Source organism: Sphaerodactylus townsendi, unplaced genomic scaffold (genome assembly GCF_021028975.2).
Source record: "Sphaerodactylus townsendi isolate TG3544 unplaced genomic scaffold, MPM_Stown_v2.3 scaffold_31, whole genome shotgun sequence".
NCBI lineage: Eukaryota > Metazoa > Chordata > Lepidosauria > Squamata > Sphaerodactylidae > Sphaerodactylus > Sphaerodactylus townsendi.
The window spans coordinates 53,646-73,958 of NW_025950484.1; the positions used below are offsets into that span (position 1 = coordinate 53,646).

General features: G+C 42.5%; 1 long non-coding RNA gene across 1 annotated transcript; it reads left to right on the forward strand.

Annotated features, from left to right (window-relative positions):
• Nucleotides 1–610: 610 nt before the first annotated feature.
• LOC125425347 lies at nucleotides 611–19,563 on the forward strand. Its single transcript, XR_007243352.1, has 4 exons — nucleotides 611–710; nucleotides 920–974; nucleotides 2,590–2,708; nucleotides 19,434–19,563. It is a non-coding gene; the product is annotated as an uncharacterized LOC125425347 (long non-coding RNA).
• Nucleotides 19,564–20,313: the final 750 nt, after the last annotated feature.

The window sequence follows — 20,313 nt, forward strand, 5'->3', positions numbered from 1 at the left end:
CTTGGGTTGGCTACCCCTCCGGTCATAATCAATGGATTTACGTTGAGAATATTGATGCCCCCTCTTTAATTTCTGCTTTTCATAAGTCTTTTCCCCACAAGCCTGGGGGCAGGGAGCTTTCTTTGGGGAGGCAGAGTGTAAGGTTGTGGTTTGATTTCTGTTTTCTGTTTGCCTGCCTGGCCTTGGTAACATTCCACAGACTGGGCTGCGTGCCCGGGATGGCTGTTATTGTTAACCTTGCTTTCTGTCTGCGCTTATCATATGCGTGTGAAGCCTTACTTTCTGTTCGCGTGAGAACCAGCTTCGGAGGCTGGGGCTTTGGGGGAACATACTTTATGTTATGGGCGGGGGCATAAACGCTCGTAAAAGCAGCGTTCTGGTGGGGAAAGGTCAGAGTCTGCATTCCATGTATTGTGCATCATGGAAGTTTAAGAAAATAAAGAACTGCTGAAGTTACTTTGATTCTAGTCCTTTCAGGTTCCTTACAATTGTTATCTTAACAATTCTTTAAATTAAACATTCTTATTTATAGTCAATATAAGTTACATTCTACAATTTGTATCTTTGTCTAATAAACAATTTCCATCGTTCCCATTTTGAGTTTCTATCTTTCAGAAAGTCTATGTTTCTTGATGACATATTGATTTGCTGCGGTAGGCTATCTGCGATGTAATATTCCTGTGTCTTATGGATCCATTCCTCTAAAGAAGGTACGGTTGGCAATTTCCAATGTGTAGCTATCAACAGTCTTGCTGTTGATGATAAATAAAGAAAAAGATATAGATTATGTTTGGATAGTTGCAATTCTGTTATAACTGGACTCAACAGGTAAGTTTCTTTGGTCATTTTGAATTTTATTCCCATCATTTTTTGTATATGTTTATGTATATTTTTCCAAAATTTCTTGATTTTCTTACAGGACCACCAAGTACATAAGAATGAGCCAACCTTTTCCCCACATTTCCAGCATGTAGGTGAGTAATTTTTGTACATTTTGGCAAGTTTTTGTGGGGTATAGTACCATCTGTACAATACTTTTATATTGTTTTCCCTAAGAATAGTGCATGGAGTGAAATTGTAGATATTTTTCCTATATTTTTCCCAGTTTTCTAATTGAATATTGTGTCCTATGCTTTGTGCCCAGTTAATCATAACTGGTTTTATTATGTCTTGTTCTGTTTTTTTGTTAGTAAGATTTTATATATCTTACTAATCTGTTTATTTTCTTCATAGAGTAGAACTTTGTCTAATTCATTTTCTTCAGTGGTAATTCCCCAATATTTTTTGTCAGATTTGAAAAAGTTATGTATCTCTTATACTTATTTGTTCTCTGGTTTTGAAGATTATTTCATTATTATTTTTGACTGTGAAGTTTTTGTATGTTGGCCATCAGTCCTCTGATTTATTGTCTTTTAATTGTAATGATTCCATTCTTGAGACCCATTATTATAGAATATTTTTGGTATCTTTTCCAGATTTTTAGTAATATTTTCCTAATATGGTGATTTTTGATTACTGTAGTTCTGGATATTTTCATTTTTTGTTGTGGCCACATTTGGCTATGCCATCCGGTTGGGCAACCATAACTGTCCAAATTTAGTAAGTTTACATTTTCTAACTTCATCCATTCACTGATCCACTGTAGGGCATTTGCGTCATGATAAAGTTTGAAATCTGGGACCGATAAGCCCCCTTTCGTTTTCTCTTGGATCATATTTATATTTTTGATACAGGGTTTCTTCCCGCACCATATGAATTTGTTTATCTCCTTATTTTAATTTAGTAAGGGTTTTTCTGTCTCAATTATTGGAATATTTTGGAATAGATACATTAGTTTTGGGAGAACATTCATTTTTATTATGGATATTCTCCCCAAAATCGAGATATTTGTTTTATTCCATTTAGCCAAGTCTGCTTTAATCTTGTTCCAGGGAATGAAGTAGTTGTTTTGGACCAGATTTTGGTTATTCCCTGTTATCTGGATTCCTAAATATTTCATCTTTTGTTCAATTTTGAATTCTGAAATTAACTCCAGTTTTTCATTCTCCTTTTTGGTTAAATTTTTGGTTAGCAGTTTTGATTTGTTTTGATTTATTTTGAATCCTGCCACTTCTCTGAACCTTTTAATCTCATGTAATAGTGTTAGGATATTATCAGTTGGTTCTTTCATGAAAAATATCATGTCGTCTGCATAGGCTCTTATTTTGTATTTTTCCCCCTTAGTTCTATTCCTTTGATGTTATTGTTTTCTCTGATGTTATTTAATAGTATCTCTGCAGCCAAAATGAAGAGGAACGGCGACAGAGGGCAACCTTGTCGTGTTCCTCTGTGAATTCTGATTTCCTGAGAGGTCTCATTGTTAGATGTGATTTTAGCTGTTTGTTTTGAGTAAATTTCAGTAATTGCGTTGTAAAAGGGGCCCTGGACTCCTATTGCTGTCAATGTTTCTTTTAGAAATGACCAATTAATTTGATCGAAAGCTTTCAGGGCATCCAGCAATAGGAGTGCAGCTGGGAGGTCTGGTTTATGGTCTAGTAATTTTATGTTTATGACAACTCTAACACTTTGTTTTGTGCTCCTTTTTGGTAGGAATCCAGCTTGGTCTTCTTTAATTATTTCATTTAATACAACCTTGAGTCTATGTTAGAACTGATGTGAATATTTTATAGTCGACGTTGAGTAACGAAATCGGCCTAAAGTCTTCCTTGGTAAGTATGTTTTCTTTTACTTTAGGGATTTGAATAATGTTTGCTTCTTGCCATGTTTTGGGTATGTTTTTACCTGTCATTATGTCATTGAATATATTTGTTAAGTGTGGGATTAATTGTTGTCCAAATATTTTGTAATATATGGCAGAGTAGCCATCCGGACCTGGCGCTTTATTGTTTTTCAGTTTTGATACAATTTTAGTCACCTATTCTGTTGATATTGGTCGGTTTATAATTTTTTGTTGTTCCTCAGACAATTTTATGTAGGTTTTTTCCTTCAGATAATTTTGTATTTTATCTATTTTAACATTTTCCTCGTTATAGAGTTTTTAGTAGTATTCACAAAATATCTTTTCCATTTCCTTTTCATTCATTATAATCTTGTCTTTATTTTTAATTTGTGTTACGATATTTCTTTCAGTTTTTTCTCTTATTTGTGCTGATTGCCATTTGCCAGGTTTATTGGCATTATAGAATTCTCTTTGTTTTAAATATTTAATCTTATTCATAATTTCCTCCATTCTTAACTGTTCTAATTAAGATTTTAGTATTGTAATTCTGTTTAGAATGTTCTTTTTGGATTTGGGGTTTTTTTGTAGCATTAATTCTGATTTCCTTAGCTCTGATTCTAATCATGATTGGTTCTCTCTCTTTTCTTTTTTCTTTATTATTTTATATGCTATTATTTCCCCTCTAATTACCACTTTGTGAGCGTCCCAAATCATAGTTTTGTCTGCAATACTTAAATTATTGATTTTCCAATATTCTTCTAGAGCTTTGGTAATTTTCCCCTGAAATTTCTTATGTTTAATCAACCAGTCTTTGAATTTCCAATGATGTCTGTGTTTGGTTTCTGAGAGTGTCCAGCAGACAGGGTTGTGATCTGATAGGGTTCTTGGCAATATATCAATTGATTTTGTTTTATTACAGAGGAGACCTGATGTCCAGATCATGTCTAATCTGGAATGGCAGTCGTGTTGACCTGAAAAAAAAGTATATCCTCGGCCTTTCAGTTCTTCCTCCCTCCAAATATCATGTAATTGGAGCATTTCCATTAAATTAAAGAAGGTTTTTTGTAATTTCCCATTTACTAGTGTCTGTTTCTTTGATTGTGTAATTTTTGAATTGGCCAATTTTTTATCCAGCATTGGGTCAGCAAAACCATTATAATCGCCCATTAGTATCCAATGGTCATAATTAAGGTCCAGTAGACTGTCATTTAATTTTGAGTAAAATTTACCTTTTTTACTATTACTACTACTATTTTTTTTACTATTACTTTTTAGTACTATTACTATATTTTACTATTTTTACATATTCCCACAACTAGTACTGGCTGGTTTTCAAAGTATATCTCAATTGCCAGGTATCTTGCTTTTGGGTCACTTAGTATTAGTCTGGGTTTCAAGTAGTTTTTAACAAAAATTGCAATTCCTCTTTTATTTTTAGGGAAATTAGTATGAAATAATGTTCCTAACTTATGCCATTGTATATATTTTTCATCTCCAATTTTCAAGTGGGTTTCCTGTAAACATAATAAATCATTATTGCATTTACCTGTAAGGCTGGACACACTCAGACAAAGTCAACTTTGAAACAAAGGAACAAACTTTATTGATTTGTGTTGCCCTAAGATACAGGGTGCTGGAACTGAGGATTCTTGTCCTCAGTTCCAGTATATATACAGGTGGGAGTGGGCGGTCCTTCCCAAAGGCGGGAATGGGGATAACTGGGGAAACAAAAGTGTCCCAAAAGATCCTTGATCAGCGGGAGGGGGTATTTGTTGGACCTTGAGACCACATTGAGGCCCCGGTAGTCCGTGCAGAGGCGCAGGGTCCCATCCTTCTTTTTCCGGAATAGAACCGGGGCACCCATGTGTGAAGTCGTGGCCCTTATGAAACCCCTGGCTAGGTTCTTGTCCAAGAACTCACGCAGCGCATCAAGTTCCCTGGGGCTCATTTGATAAATCCTCCCCTTCGGCAGTTGCACCCCTGGGATCAGTTCTATAGAGTAGTCAGTGCTCCGGTGGGGCGGGAGTTTATCGCATTCCCCCTCATCAAAAGCCTTAGTCAAGTCCCGGTAGGGAGGGGGAACACCCAAAGGGGAGACGTGTGCCACCGAGGCAGAGTTTGTAACAGGCAGATCAGTCGCCCGCCCCCCCGGCCGGGGTGTTTGGGGAATGACACTCGATGTTCCGACCACTTGATCACAGGGTTGTGGCGTGCCAACCAAGGCATGCCCAGAACAAGGGGGAAGCTTCCCAACTTGGCAACCACAAATTGGCGGCATTCAGTGAGCCCCGCAAAGGAAACAGTCACTGGCTCCGATTTGTGCATGGCAAGGCCCCCCCCAATAAAGACCCATCAATTTGCTCGAAGTGAATGAGGTTCTTGAGTTCAACGAATCAGAGACCCAACGCTTCCACCAGGTTGGGGTGGATTAAGCAGCGTGAGCACCCAGAGTCAATGAGGGCTTCTGAGCGGGTGGCGGTCAAGGATCCTGGGACTGATAGTGTAACTATCGGCTACTGGCTTGGTGGCAAGGGCACTCACCCGGGTTGTTGTGCCTGTCGGTACGACCTGGGCCTCGGCGCTCCTCACGCCAGGTCGATCTCGTTTCCTGCTGGTTCGAAGTCCGGGATCGTTGAGCTCTCCGAGTCACTTGAGTATGCCTCCGAGTTGCCTTGGGAGGTTGAGTGCGACGCTCCGGGCATGACGCGGTGAAGTGGCCCTCCCCCCCACAGTCAAGACAGAGGCCCAGGCGGCAACGGTGCACACGGCTGTTGTTGGAGGCCCCCAGTTGAGGGCTCTTCTCGTCGGTGGACAGCTGGGACGGGCGGTTCGGGAGGCGTTGTGCTCGGTTCCATCAATGCTCCGACTGTTCTACCTGACGGATTCTCAGTTCAGCCTCCCCCACCCTCCAGATCCATTCCATCAGTGTTCTTGGATCTCCATTGATTAGGCTCCATTGCAGGATCTTCGGGTGGAGGGCGTCCTTGAACAGTTGTACTAGGACTAACTCCAGCCACCCTCGGAGGAGGCTGGCAAGTCTGTGGAACTCCACTGCGAAGTCGCTGATGGAGCGGGTCCCTTGCCTTAGCTGTTGTAGTGAGGCCCGGGCTTTTTCTTCGGTCAACGGGTTCTCGAAGTGCAGCCGCAAGGCCAGGAGAAACTGCTCCAGGTCGTAGAGCTCTGTTGCATTGGATTCCACAAGGTCCACCAGCCAGTTCGCAGCCTCCTCTCTCAGTTGGGTCCCCAGCTCAAATACTCCTTCCCAGTCTGTCCGGAAACCAGACCCATGAACCTCCATGTATGAGGGAAATGAGCCTGCCTGTATGAGGGAAAAGGCGAGTTCATCTGGGTCCCCGCTGAAAGTCACCCGAAAGCTCCGGTGGGGTCGTCGGGCAGAGGTTGAGTCGACTTGGTGGGGAGGTGTCGGGATGGTCACACGTTGGATGGGGGAGTCAGAGGCCACAGTCAGGTCATCTGTGACGTAGTCCACCATCATGCTTTCCGATCGCTGGACCCCCTCGCAGTCAGCCATTAGTGCTTCCACCTGGGTTTGCAGGGTCGATATATTGGTGCATAGCTGGTCCCGTTCGTGTTGTAGCTCCATTGTTCGTAGCTGTAAAACTGCATAGGTCCACCATTGCTTGTCGACATCCTGGGTTGCCTTATGTGTCGGTTCTTGGGATCTCGCAAGAAACGTCGTTAGGCGCAGCTGTTCCACCATTCCCACACCATGAAGAGTTCCCACTCCAGTCCACGATTCACATCGGGGTTGGGCTCTCTCTTCCTTGATTGGCAAAAAGTCGATAGGAATGGAGCACTCTCCATGCCCAGCCATGTTGGGGAGGTCTGAGCACGGAAGGTTGCAAACAAAGGCAAAGAGGAGTTCCAGCATAATGTAAGGGTGGACACACTCAGACAAAGTCAACTTTGAAACAAACTTTATTGATTTGTGTTGCCCTAAGATACAAGGTGCTGGAACTGAGGATTCTTGCCCTCAGTTCCAGTATATATACAGGTGGGAGTGGGCGGTCCTTCCCAAAGGCGTGAATGGGGATAACTGGGGAAATGAAACTTACAGAGAGGCGGAAGCTACTGGCAGGGTCGCGGCCCTGACATTTACCAAAATAGTGCAAGACATTTCTGCGTTTCCTATGATTGTTTAAGCCATTAATATTGCATGTAGTTAGCTTTTTAAGCATGTTACTATACAGTCAAACAAGAGATTGGGGTTAGTCAATCATTCAAATGGTTCATCACAAATATAGTTAAATTAAGACAGAAGTAATATAATACCTAATCTTCTTCCTGGAGCAAAGTTTTCTTATTTCTATGTAGAAAGTCCTGTGCCTTTGCTGCTGAATCGATAAAGTATTTCTTGGATTTGTATTCAAATATCACACCCTCTAGGTCTGCCCATTTAAATATAATTTCATTGTCTCTCAAAACTTTAGTAATTTTGGCATAAGTTCTACGTTTTCGGAGTAGGTGTGTAGGAATCTCTTTTAGAATTCTTATGGTAGTTCCATCAATTTTTATTTTTTGAGCTGAGTGTGTCTTTAGTATCAGGTTTCTCATGGACTTGCATACACAGTTCAATATAATGTCTCTTGGGACTTTATTTTCTTTTGCATAGCATGAATTAATCCTGTATAGTTGGTCTATCTCTCTGCAGGTCTCATCTTCTGATAGTTCCCAGATTTCTGCCAACATGGGGATAATTTTCCCCACTAGATTTTCCTTAGGACTTTCTGGGACTCCCCGTAATCTCAACATTGTTTCTTTTTGTTTTAATTCGATGAGAGCAAGTTGGTCTGCATGTTCTGCATTCCATTGTTGTAGGTTTTCAATTTTGTCTTCTAAGTTTGTAATTCTTTGTGCATTGTCCTTAACTGAGTCTGCCAGTATTTTCATTGAAGCTTCCAACTTTTGAATATGGCAGGTATCTTTCTTCTGAAATGTCAGTTTCTATTTTCTCAAATTTTTCAAGCAATAAATCCAGGCGGTGGTTCAAATCAGTGTTTTTCTCAGGGTTTTCCCAACTACTGAGCCTGAACTTTTAATTAGGGAGGTGGTATTGGGCTTGCTCCTTGTGTTTGCCATTGTTTCGTCAGCGCTCCGTTGCGTTGCCGGTATGAATATGCTTACATTTGTAGGTCGTCGACATTTCGTTATGATACCAGTACAGGAAAGTTTGTGTTTTGCAGTTTGTCAATGTTCCATTGATTTGCCGGTTCCGGAATAGTTTTTTATTACGTTGGCACTATGTTGCGTCATCGTGTTTGTTTACCTTCTGCCATAGCATCTCTTTCATTTTGTGCCTTTGCTCCAGAAGAAGAGAATGCTTTTAGCCACTCATTCTGGTTTGTCTATGTCCTCTCTTAAAGCACTCTTTCCCTCCAGTCACTCATGCAATCTTTGTTTTCCAAATGAAAGAAATTTTTATCTTACTTTCGTTTTATTCCTTCTGTGGATCCATTCGTGATCACAGCCGCTTCTTATTTTTCTGATGATGTCTCTGCTTGCCCTCTGTTGGATTGCGGGTGGTCGCCGTCAGCACTTTCAGCAGCTTCCTTCCCCGCCCCTTTTCTTGCTCGGAACTGTCTGTGTTTCAGGTAAGTTCCTTTCTGGGCATCAAAGCATGCTTTTCGTCACCCGTTCAAGGTTTGTAGATGTTTTCTCTGTAGTATTTTCGTATGTTAAATTCGGTTCGGTCTGCTGCTCCCGTCTCAGAATCCCTATTGGTTTGAACAGCAGGGCTGACCCATACCCTCCCGCTGAAAATTCAGGGTAGAGATGGTAACTAGCCACTTCTGCCTTCTTATGAGTTCTTCCCCCCTTTGTGAGGTTGAATTTAGAGATCCGTAGTTAGTGGATCAAAAAGATATTTAGGGATTTAAAACTGCAGTAGTTTAACTACGTCTTCCTGGAGCTATGACCTAATTGGAAGTCCCAAACACTCCTGGTGGATCTTGTTCCAAACAACTTCCCTCTGTGATACACCTCTGAAGATGCCAGCCACAGATGCATGTGAAACATTAGGAACAAGATCCACCAGACCATGGCCACACCGCCTGGAAAACCCACCACAACACATTAAAAAGTTGCCAGGGATCTGAAGCCGAGGATTTGCCCAGTCCTTTTGTATCCATACTAGTCTTGTTGTTCTTGACATCACATCACTCTTATGAGAGTCTCCTCACTGTCCTCTCTTTCTCAGTATGATTTCTGCTTGAGCTGGTGCAGGAAAAGAGATTCCACCTAAACATTAGAAAGAACTTTGTCAGGGCTGTTTGTCAGTGGAATTCACTGCCTCAGAGAGTGGTAGAGTGGGGGGGTGGGGGTGGGGGGGTGGGGTGGGGTGGGGTGACGAAACCTTTAATGGCATATATATATAAATTATACAATGGAAATTAAAATTGGCTGGTAAAAAGTTTTTAAAAAACAAGCATCATGAGAGGTGGAATATTAAGCCACTGAATTGGGATTGAGTCTGCTAAGCATTTGGGAATGTTCAGTGATGACAACACACAAGAATCTAGCAGTTTGTTCGATGGTAACAGTTGAGTTGCTGTCTAACAAGAACAAAGTTTTGACAGCATCTGTAGTGTTGCCTAGATCAGCTAAGAGAGGATTAAGTAGTCTTTCCCGCTCTACAGCATATAAAGGGCAATATAATAGAACATGATGGATGGTTTCTTCAAGACCAGGATTGCAGGTGCAAGATCTATCGGAGGATGGAAGATGGTGCTCTCTGTTGTATCGTCTGGTAGAAGGAAGAACATTGCATCTGGCTAAGGTGACAGCACGTCTCAGAGTGGGCTCATGTAGAAGATAGTCTAGGGCTGGAAATGGGAATGCTCTCCAATGCAGGGATATTTTTTTCCTTTTAATCCTTTTAGGAAGGGTGTAAGGCAGGTACTTTGCATGGCAGATATGGGTGAGCATAAGTCCAGAAAGCTTTTACTGTGTCCTTGTAGGTACTCTAGCAAATGCAGAGAATGGGCTCCCCATTTTGGCATGGCACTACTAAGCACCCCAAGGTAAAGCAGAGCCTTCACCTCCCACCACCACCATTGTTGGTCTGGTAACATAATAACTGTTAAAACCACAAACAGTGGCCCACAATAAAGAAGAGGCACCAAATTAACCAAAAGGCAGAAAATAATCAACAATAAAATGATACTTGAAACAAGGAAGGCAAAATTGGTTTAATAATGCATCTCTCCCTCCACAATGCACAGACAACTATACTCTGTCTCATAAAATATGTTAGTAGATTGTATATTCCTAGTACCCCAGTCAATAACAAGACTCAAAAAATAGCTTCAGGAGCTGTATTAGAACTGTGTCTACCCTATGGCCAGGTAGCTGAGACTGAAGTCCCAGCTCCCTGGGCCCCAGTATAAACCTTGAGATTACAGTATGGTTGGAGTTAGGTAGCCCCCACCTTTGCATTCCCCCAATATCAGCATGTGAAAGGATAGTTGAAGACAGTTGCAGTACATTGTTTTGGGAATGGCCAGGCTACTCCCAGAGAAAGATAGATAGGGAGAGCCAGTAAGCTCTAGTCACTACATTACCCTATCTATTTTTCTCAGGGAGTAGCCAGGCCATTCCTAAAACAATGTAACTACTGCAACTGTCTTCAACTGCCCTTTCACATGCTGATATTGGGGGAATGCAAAGGTGGGGCCTATCCCACTCCAACCATTCTGTAATCTCAAGGATATATTGGGGGCCAGGGAGCTGGGACCTCAGCTACCTGGCCATAGGGTACTGACCCAGTGCAAATAAAGCTCTTTAAGGCGTTCTTGAGTCTTGTCATTGACTGGGGTACTAGACCCTTACATTTAGCTGAGACTGCCACTGGATCCCCTTTTCTTCACCCAGACCTACTAGCAGTATGGCTGGGCCAAAAGGGAACCAAACCATCTCGTCCGACAGTGGGTCAGACAGCAACAATGGAGCATGTGGCAGGGACCTCCCTCCGGGGCCCTGGCCAGAGGACATCTTCACCTTGGCTCTGGACCAAGGCCTGGAAAACCCAGCTGGGGCTTCCAGGTGGGACCTTGTTGGCCATTCCCCGGGACTCTGGGATTCGTGGCTGGGGCCGACGGTGTTACCGCAGGTTCAGGGTACAGGATCAGAGGCAAATGAGCCAAACCGACAAAGGAATAAAATTAAAGAAATAATTTTATTCAAACCAACAAGGGCTCCGCTAGAATCAGGAGAGTCGCGCCAAGTGAGCAAAACCAGGGGTTTACAAAGGGTACAAGCCAGAGTACATCAAAAGAGTAAAGAGACCAATTTGTGCAGCTAGAATTACAGAGTAAGTGTCACAATTAAGTCATCAATATGCCAGATGTTCTTAATGTTCTCAAAACATGCAGAGATTTAGATCCGTAGTTTGACTTGATTTAGCATATTTCACACTATTGACATCCTGTTCTTCGGATGTTCCTATTCTCTTATCTAAATGTGCCTTTTATGGCCCTGACTTAAACTAAACAAAAGAAGCTAACTATTGACACTTCTTCTGGAATATGTCAGAACATTGGTGCCAGGGAGAGATTGTTTCTACGCAGAAGAAAAGAGTTATCCATTTATCATTGGGATTCCTGCATTCTTGAGCATGATTTAGAACAAAAGGGTCTTTCTGATAACACTATGAATTCCATTAGGCCAAATGTTAATGGACCAGAGCAGGAAGCCTATGTGGTCTCTTGCTTAGCAGATTATGGCTGCTGCCATCCAAGGCCTGACTAGGAGGAAAAATATATTTTTCTTTTCTGCGCTTACAACGGGACCCGCTCGACAGTGGGAATCAGAGCGAGAGTGCCTCAGGGCCAGCGATCATTGGGGAGTACAATTCAAATGTGGTCAGGACCGAGAGGCAGCAAGATGGCGCCACGAGGCCGAAGTCCTGCACCAGGAGAGAGAGGCCCTGCAGCAAGAACAGGACCAGATGCGATGGGAATTGAGGGTCATGCAATGCCAGATGACCGACCTGGCCCTCCAAAGTCCCCCAGCAGGGACACAACTAAATTAGATTCCCACCCATTGAATACTATACAAAACATAGCTAAACCCATTCTATATAAAGGGACAACTGAGCTTTCAGCACAAAATGCTAAGAATGCCTTTGGGGTCATGACACTCCCTGTCTAAAACTTCCTCTGGAAGTTTTACCTTTACTGAATCTTAACTATTAATACACTGCATTAATCACTATAGCTAACTATCAAACTTAATTACCAAGTTTACAGTCCGTTCTGGTGGTGTCACAAAATGAGATCTGCAATCGGTCTCTCAAATATCTTGCTACCTGTTGCTTTAGTTGTCTTTATTTTAACCTTACACACTCTGTGGTCCTCTCCTGGAACTACTTCTACCACAATGGCCAATGGCCAGAACCTCCGTGGAGATTCTTTTTCCTTCATCAAGACCACGTCTCCTACTTGAAGATCTGGTTGGGGTTCTTCCCATTTGCTTCTTTTTTGTAACAATGGCAAATATTCTCTCTTCCATCTCTTCCAGAATGCAATAGCCAAAGACTGAATTTGTTGCCATTGTTTGCAGTGTACTTCTTTTAAATCTGAGGGTATAGTTAAATCGGTCTTTAGGCGCAGAAGAAAGAAAGAGACAAGAAGTAGAGGCAGAGGGAAAGAGAAAGTAGAGAAAGAAAGAGAAAAGGGTTTTAGATTTAGCAAGAAAGGTTATTTCTTCCTTCCCTCCATTATTTTTCCTTTAATGGAGAGATGGCAACCATAAAAGCTGCTGACCAAAGAAATCATGCAGGCCTTAAACCTATTCTTTTACTGTTGCTAGCTTAGCCTAATGAACTTCAAAAATGGCCCTTTGTTCACAATTACACAAAAAGTGCAAGCCAAACTGTTTTAAGATCCTGTTGTACCCAAAAGATACCTTAAAGTTGCCCTTCGTTTTCCTAAGACAATAGGAAGGCCTATGAGAAAGTTCAGGCTCCTTGTCTAAAACTTAGGGCAACTAGAAACATTAATGATAAGAAGAAACAAGGGTTTTTGATTCACATAATGTCAAAGAGTGAAATGCTGACATCTTCCAATGGGGATTCTGGACAACCCCAAAATGCTGTGGGAACAGGGAAAATCTCCACCTTTTGTGTGATTGATTGATGATGTGGGCATTTTGGGGTGTATTCTTTGCTGCCATTTTGATATAGCTGTAATGAATACTATAAAAGTGAGAACACACTGCCATTTGGGTGTGGCTCCCCTGATATTGTCTTTGCCCACAGTTGGTCCAATAAAGATCTTTCTGATTTTATTCTGTATCGGCTTGAGCTTCTTTGGGCTTATTTAGTTTAACTCGTTACTTTGTTGTAACGGGTCCACTCTGGAGTTTTACAAGTTAACAAAGTTGCTGGTGTTAAAATGCTTGGATTTTCTGGGTCCGATGAAATTGGCGTTAAAGGCCGACTATTGGCTATAGAGACTACTTCTATTTATTTATTATTTAAACTTTTATACCGCCCCATCCCAAGGGGCTCTGGGCGGTGTACAACATGAATCTCAGTACAAATAAATATGGTTAAAACCTTTAAAAAACAGCAGTAGAATAATAAGAGGCGTCCAAATAACCTAATTTTAAATCCTCCCCTAAGAGGGAGGGAGTGGCGAGTCCTATTAGGTAGAAGGACTCAGGTGTTAAGAGCTAAAGGGGGGGGGCAGCTTCAGCGGCTGGTCCCTCCAAAGGCCCGGTGGAACAGCTCCGTTTTACAGGCCCTGCGGAACTCCCCAAGGTCCCGCAGGGCCCGGATGGCTGGTGGAAGAGTGTTCCACCAGGCCGGGGCCAGAGCAGTAAAGGCCCTGGCCCGTGTGGAGGCCAGCCGCATCATTGAGGGGCCAGGGACCACCAAAAGATTGGCCTCAGCCAAGCGGAGAGACCGTGTAGGGACATATGGGGTGATGCGGTCTCGCAGGTACGAGGGTCCCAAGCCACGTAAGGCCTTTACTTCTGCCATCAATGTAACTAAGACTTCATGTGTGAGATTGCTAACATTCAAAAGCATAGCATCCAGGAGTCTTTTTATTATCCCTATCATTCTCTCCCATGCTCCTCCCATATGGGAACCATGTGGTGGATTGAAAAGCCATTTGCAGCCTTCCTGCTTTAGAAATTTTTGTGTGTTTGGATTCAAAATGGATTTTTCTGGCCACTTTAATTCTTTACAAGTGCCTTTAAATTTTTGAGCCACAATCTGACCTCATAAGCCTTACTGGGCCTAGAATGGTCCACCCCATCCCTAACTTCTGAGCAAATGGCATTCCTGGGGAACCTTTCAATTGCTCTTTGACTACAAACACCTCTGGACAATCTGTGCCGATAAGCGGCAGAATCTTAGCATTTGGGTCAAGCTCTGTTATCCTGTCTGCTATGGACTCCAGGTGCTTGTGATGTGTGGTGATGCTTCTTGTTGGGATTTGTCTTTCGTCTTTTGGAATGTGTTGACATTCAAGGAGAGTAGGTAGTTTAAATTGCTCTGTCCCATCAGTTGATTGCAGAACAAATCCTGATGCTGTTCTTCCTGTCATGATTTGATTTCCACTACATGTGGTCATGACATATTCTATCTCTTCTGAGTGGATGTTAAAACTCTCAAAAAACTCTGAAGTGGCTAATGAGGTATCGTTTTGTGCGTCTAATGCCACATACATACGTTGGGCTTGATGCGGTGAAGCTTTTGAGTAAACATCTGCGAGACAAATCAGATGGCAAGTACGTATCTTTTTTGTTCCATGGCACATAGTAGTGCATGTCACTGTTGCAGTTCTGTCCTCCTTTGGTTGTGATGGTTTCTCCAGGGTATTTTCTGCCTCTTTGGTCTCTTTGGTAACTGAAGTGGTTTTGTGCGATGTAATGCTGAACAATGCTTTTCACTGGAACATTCTTGGCACTTTACCTTTCTTTTGCATTCACTGGCCATATGGTTCTTGAAAGAGCAACGTTTAAAACACAGTTTCTGTTGCTTTATGCAGGACAGGCGCTCTTCATAAGGCATGTCTCTGAACTCTTTGCAGTCATTGAGGTTGTGCAGTTTCTTATGAACTGGACACATAATTTCCAATGGCTTACTTGAGAATTGTTTAACTGAGTTTGTATTTGTCTGTCTTTCTAACCATAACTTGAGGTTTAAATTTAAACTCTTGGAACGACTTCTTCTCTTCTCTAACACCTTGGTACAAAGAAGGGAATCCTGTTTGAGGATCATTTCTTTCTTTAGCCATTCTTGATATAAATCTTACAAGATATGAATATGGTGGATACCTTTGCTAATGGTTCTCTTTGTAATTAAAAACTTCTTTACCCCATTGCTCTTCCAGGAGGAAGGGCAACTTGTCAACAACTTCTCTTTGGGTCAAATGCTGATCCGAACATGCAAGTCCTGGCAGCTTGGGGTTTTCTTTCGCAGACTCCATCTCTGAAAGCAGATCTGTCAAATCCCACAGTTTTTTGCAATCTTTCATTGCAAGCTTGGGAAAGGTTTTAAGTCTTTGTAGAAGTGAAGTTTCTATTTCTGATGATGCTCCATATCTTTCGTCTAATCTACTCCATGCTCGTTCTAAAGCCATGTGAAGGTTTCTTACATGGGCTGCATAGACTCTTCTTATTTGCGTTGATGATGTTGTTCCCAACCAAGCTATAAGCAAGGTCAGCTCTTCCTCTGCCTCTAGTTTCAAGTCTTTGAGGGCTCTCTGGAATGTAATTTTCCAAAGTAAGTAGTCTTCTGGTTTATCAGAAAACTTCTGAATGCCTCTTCTAGGATTTCTGGAAAGGGTAGCTTTCAAAACATCTGACAAATTTGGAATGTCAGGTTGCATAATGGAATTTGTTGCCTGATGATGCAGAGTAGAGTATACCTGTAAAGCTCCAGGTACAACTGTGTCTTCAGGAGACTTCTGCTCCTGTCTAAAAACTGTAGAGTCGAAATTGGGCATCCCAACTGGATTTGTAAAGGTTTTCTTCCCCTCACTCTGTTCATTTGCTAACTGACTTTGCTTGTTGGTTACTTGGGGAAGATCATTTTGTGGTACTGTCTGCTGACTCACCACTACTGGCGCAACCATGCTATGCTGTGCTCAGAACTGGACCATTGATTGCTGCACTCTGGACATCTGTGACATTAGTTCTGCTGATTCTGCAGCTGCCAGCTGTTCTGTCACTCTGAATTCTTCCGAATCAGCAGTCACTTCTTCAACGTTGGATGTCTGTTAAGAACATAAGAACATAAGAACTAGCCTGCTGGATCAGACCAGAGTCCATCTAGTCCAGCATTCTGCTACTTGCAGTGGCCCACCAGGTGCCTTTGGGAGCTCACATGCAGGAGGTGAAAGCAATGGCCTGCTGCTGCTGCTGCTGCTCCTGAGCACCTGGTCTGCTAAGGCATTTGCAATCTGAGATCAAGGAGGATCAAGATTGGTAGCCATAAATCGACTTCTCCTCCATAAATCTGTCCAAGCCCCTTTTAAAGCTATCCAGGTTAGTGGCCATCACCACCTCCTGTGGCAGCATATTCCAAACACCAATCACACGTTGCATGAAGAAGTGTTTCCTTTTATTAGTCCTAATTCTTCCCCCCAGCATTTTCAATGAATGTCCCCTGGTTCTAGTATTGTGAGAAAGAGAGAAAAATGTCTCTCTGTCAACATTTTCTACCCCATGCATAATTTTATAGACTTCAATCATATCCCCCCTCAGCCGCCTCCTCTCCAAACTAAAGAGTCCCAAACGCTGCAGCCTCTCCTCATAAGGAAGGTGCTCCAATCCTTCAATCATCCTCGTTGCCCTTCTCTGCACTTTTTCTATCTCTTCGATATCCTTTTTGAGATGTGCCGACCAGAACTGAACACAGGACTCCAAGTGCGGTCGCACCACTGCTTTATATAAGGGCAAGACAATCCTTGCAGTTTTATTATCAACTCCATTCCTAATTATCCCCAGCATAGAGTTTGCCTTTTTCACAGCTGCCATGCATTGAGTTGACATTCCCATGGAACTATCCACTAAGACGCCCAAATCCCTTTCCTGGTCTGTGACTGATAGCACTGACCCCTGTAGCATGTATGTGAAGTTTGGATTTTTTGCCCCTATGTGCATCACTTTACATTTTGCTACATTGAACTGCATTTGCCATTTCTTAGCCCACTCACCTAATTTATCAAGGTCCGCTTGGAGCTCTTCGCAATCCTTTGTGGTTCTTACCACTCTACATAATTTGGTATCATCTGCAAACTTGGCCACCACACTACCCACCCCTACTTCCAGGTCATTTATGAATAAGTTAAAGAGCACTGGTCCCGAAACGGATCCTTGGGGGACACCACTCCCTACATCTCTCCATTATGAGAACTTCCCATTTATACCCACCTTTGTTTCCTGTTTCTCAACCAGTTTTTAATCCGTAGGAGGACTTCCCCTCTTATTCCTTCATTGCTGAGTTTTCTCAACAGTCTCTGGTGAGGGACTTTGTCAAAAGCCTTTTGGAAATCCAAGTAGACAATGTTCACTGGTTCCCCCTTATCCACATGTCTGTTTACACCCTCAAAGAACTCTAGTAAGTTTGTAAGACAGGACTTGCCTCTACAAAAGCCATGCTGACTCTTCCTCAGCAGGTCTTGCTTTTCTACATGTTTAATAATTTTATCTTTAATGATAGATTCTACTAATTTACCAGGAACAGATGTCAAACTGACTGGCCTGTAATTTCCTGGGTCCCCCCTGGACCCTTTCTTAAAGATTGGTGTGACATTGGCCATCTTCCAGTCTTCAGGGATGGAGCCTGATTTCAGGGATAAGTTGCATATTAATGTGAGAACATCAGTAATTTCATGCTTGAGCTCTTTAAGAACTCTTGGATGAATGCAATCTGGGCCAGGGGATTTGGTAGCATTTAGTTTATCAATGGCTGCCAGAACTTCTTCCTTGTCTACCACTATCTTCACTAGTTCCTCGGATTCACCTCCTAAGAAGCTTGGTTCAGGTGCAGGAATTTTCCTCACCTCCTCTTGGGTGAAGACAGATGCAAAGAATTCATTCAGCTTCTCTGCAATCTCCCTGTCATCTTTTAGCACACCTTTTGTTCCTTCATCATCTAATGGGCCTACCGCTTCCCTAGCTGGCTTCCTGCTTTTGATGTACTTGAAGATTAAATAGGAATTGGATTAAATAGGAAGATACCATCATCATAGGGTCTTCTTCTTCTATTTCTTCAGAGCGGAAGGTAAATAAACTCTCTTTAAGGCCTTGCTCCAAAACTTGAGCTCTCATCATCAGCTCTTCTGCCTTTGCTCTTTGTTTTATTGTTGACAAGGCTGCTTCTACTTTTGCTTGTCGAGCCTCTTCCTGGGCTTTCAACTGGGCTTGACGGGCCTCTTCCTGGGCTTTCAAATGGGCTTGATGGGTCTCTTCCTGGGCTTTCAAATGAGCTTGTTCTTCAATGATTTCTTGTTTTCTCTTCAAGAAATCTACTTGTTTTGCAGCAACCGCTGCATCAGCTTTGGCTTCCAGGATCTTCATTTCCATAGCCAACCTTTGGGAATGACAAGAGTCACTGCTATAATTTGAGCCTGACTTTGTGCTTCGAGTTCTAGCTGAAGTGTGGGAAGACAAACCCTTACACCTTGTTGACCCTCATCCCTGCCTCCCATGCTTTCTTTATTTGTCTTGTCCTGAAAGATGCATTTTTTCTGTGGCTCTTGCCCCTGAATGTAGGTATATTTTTGCTTTTGAATGGACTTTTCCGGATGGACGTAAAACCCAATTTAATTGGTGTTGCCTGCCTCAAGGGTTTAAAAACAGCCCTACACTTTTTGGCTTAGCTTTAGAATGCCAGCTGTGGGACTGGTCCCCTCCCAAGGGTGTCAATTTGCTACAGTACATTGATGATTTACTTCTGTCTGCCGCCTCTGCGGAAGTCTGCCTTGAGGCTACGATGGCCTTGCTTAATTTTCTTGCTGCTGAAGGGTTTTGGGTCTCCTGTTCAAAGGTTCAAATCGCTCAGCAGGAAGTGCTGTATCTTGACTACCAATTGAAAAGGGGGGAGAGGGTCCTGACAAGTGATAGGAAGGAGGCAGTAGCCAAGACACAGCTTCCAGAAAATCAAAAGGTGCTGCAGAAATTCCTGGGAATCAGGGATATATGAGAAATTGGATTCCAAATTTTGCCACATTGGCGAAACCCCTCTATGAAATGCTGTCTGGTCCTGAATTGACTACCTTGGACTGAGAAAAATCAGCAGTAGAGGCCTTTGAAGCTGTAAAATGCACTCTAGTGAGTCCCCTGGCTCTCGGCTTGCCAGATGCACGAAAAGAGCTCTACCTGTTTGTGCATGAGCAAGACGAAGTTGCAAAGGGCGTTCTTACTCAAGAATTTGCCGATACACAGCGCCCAGTAGCTTATTTGTCTAAACAGCTGGATTTGGTGGCCCAGGGTTGGCCGGCATGCTTAAGGGCAGTAGCGGCAGCCTGCATATTAGTAGAAGATGCCCTGAAGTTTAGTTTGGGTGGGGAAATGACTGTTTTTGTAGCTCATGCAGTTTTGGCAGTGCTGGAACAAAAAGGAGGACATTGGCTGACCCAACAGCACATGGCTAAATATCAATCCATCCTCATAGATAGTCCTGTGGTAAAATGCGCAACCTCGAATAGATTAAATCCAGCCACCCTTCTCCCTGCAGATGGAGGCCCCCTTGAACATGATTGCATTGAAACGATGGATGTTACATATGCTGCCCGAGCAGATCTCCAAGATACTCCTATTGAATCTCCAAGATACTCCCATTGACTTTCTCCAAAAACAAGCGTCACAAACATTGTGAGTAGAATGTTTACTACTCTCATAGATTTGAAAGAAAGGGAAGGGTTAGCCCTCCCTGACTTAAAATTATACCATGATGCAAGTGCATTACTTTGGATCAGAGAGTGGGTACTCTTAGAGGATACACAAATCTTAAATCTTGAACGTAAGGGAAAATGTGGGGGCTGGCATGCCTACCTTTGGCCAGAAACAGTAAACCACTGGGGAAATTCAAGGAACATGTCATCAGAAAGGCTCTGATTAATACATGGCAAAGATATAAAAGGAAAATATATCAAAAGATACCACCATGGGTATCACGGTTGGAATCCCTCCAAAATATTCAAAACAGAGATACAATGGAAATCAATGGATGGTTAAAATATGAAAACATCATCCTTTGGAATCAAGATGTACCAGAATTGAAAACTTGTGACCAAATAAAAGTAGGTGTTTCTAAGTGCCATTGGTTTACGTACTTTCAACTTAGAGAGGAATTTATAAAAGATCAGCAGACGATAGGACTGGAAAAGGGACTGAATGGCTTTGACCAAATCTTATTAGGCCCAAGAAAGAAAATAATTAGTAAATTGTATCGATACATTCTAGAACTGGAATTAGAACAGTAAAAGAAACTATGATTAAATGGGCACAAGACCTGGGCAAGGCTATACATTTAGAAAAATGGGAAGAGATGTGGAGAAGGCATTGGAAATATACCCTTAGCTCAGATTTAAAGGAAAACTTCTACAAAATATGTC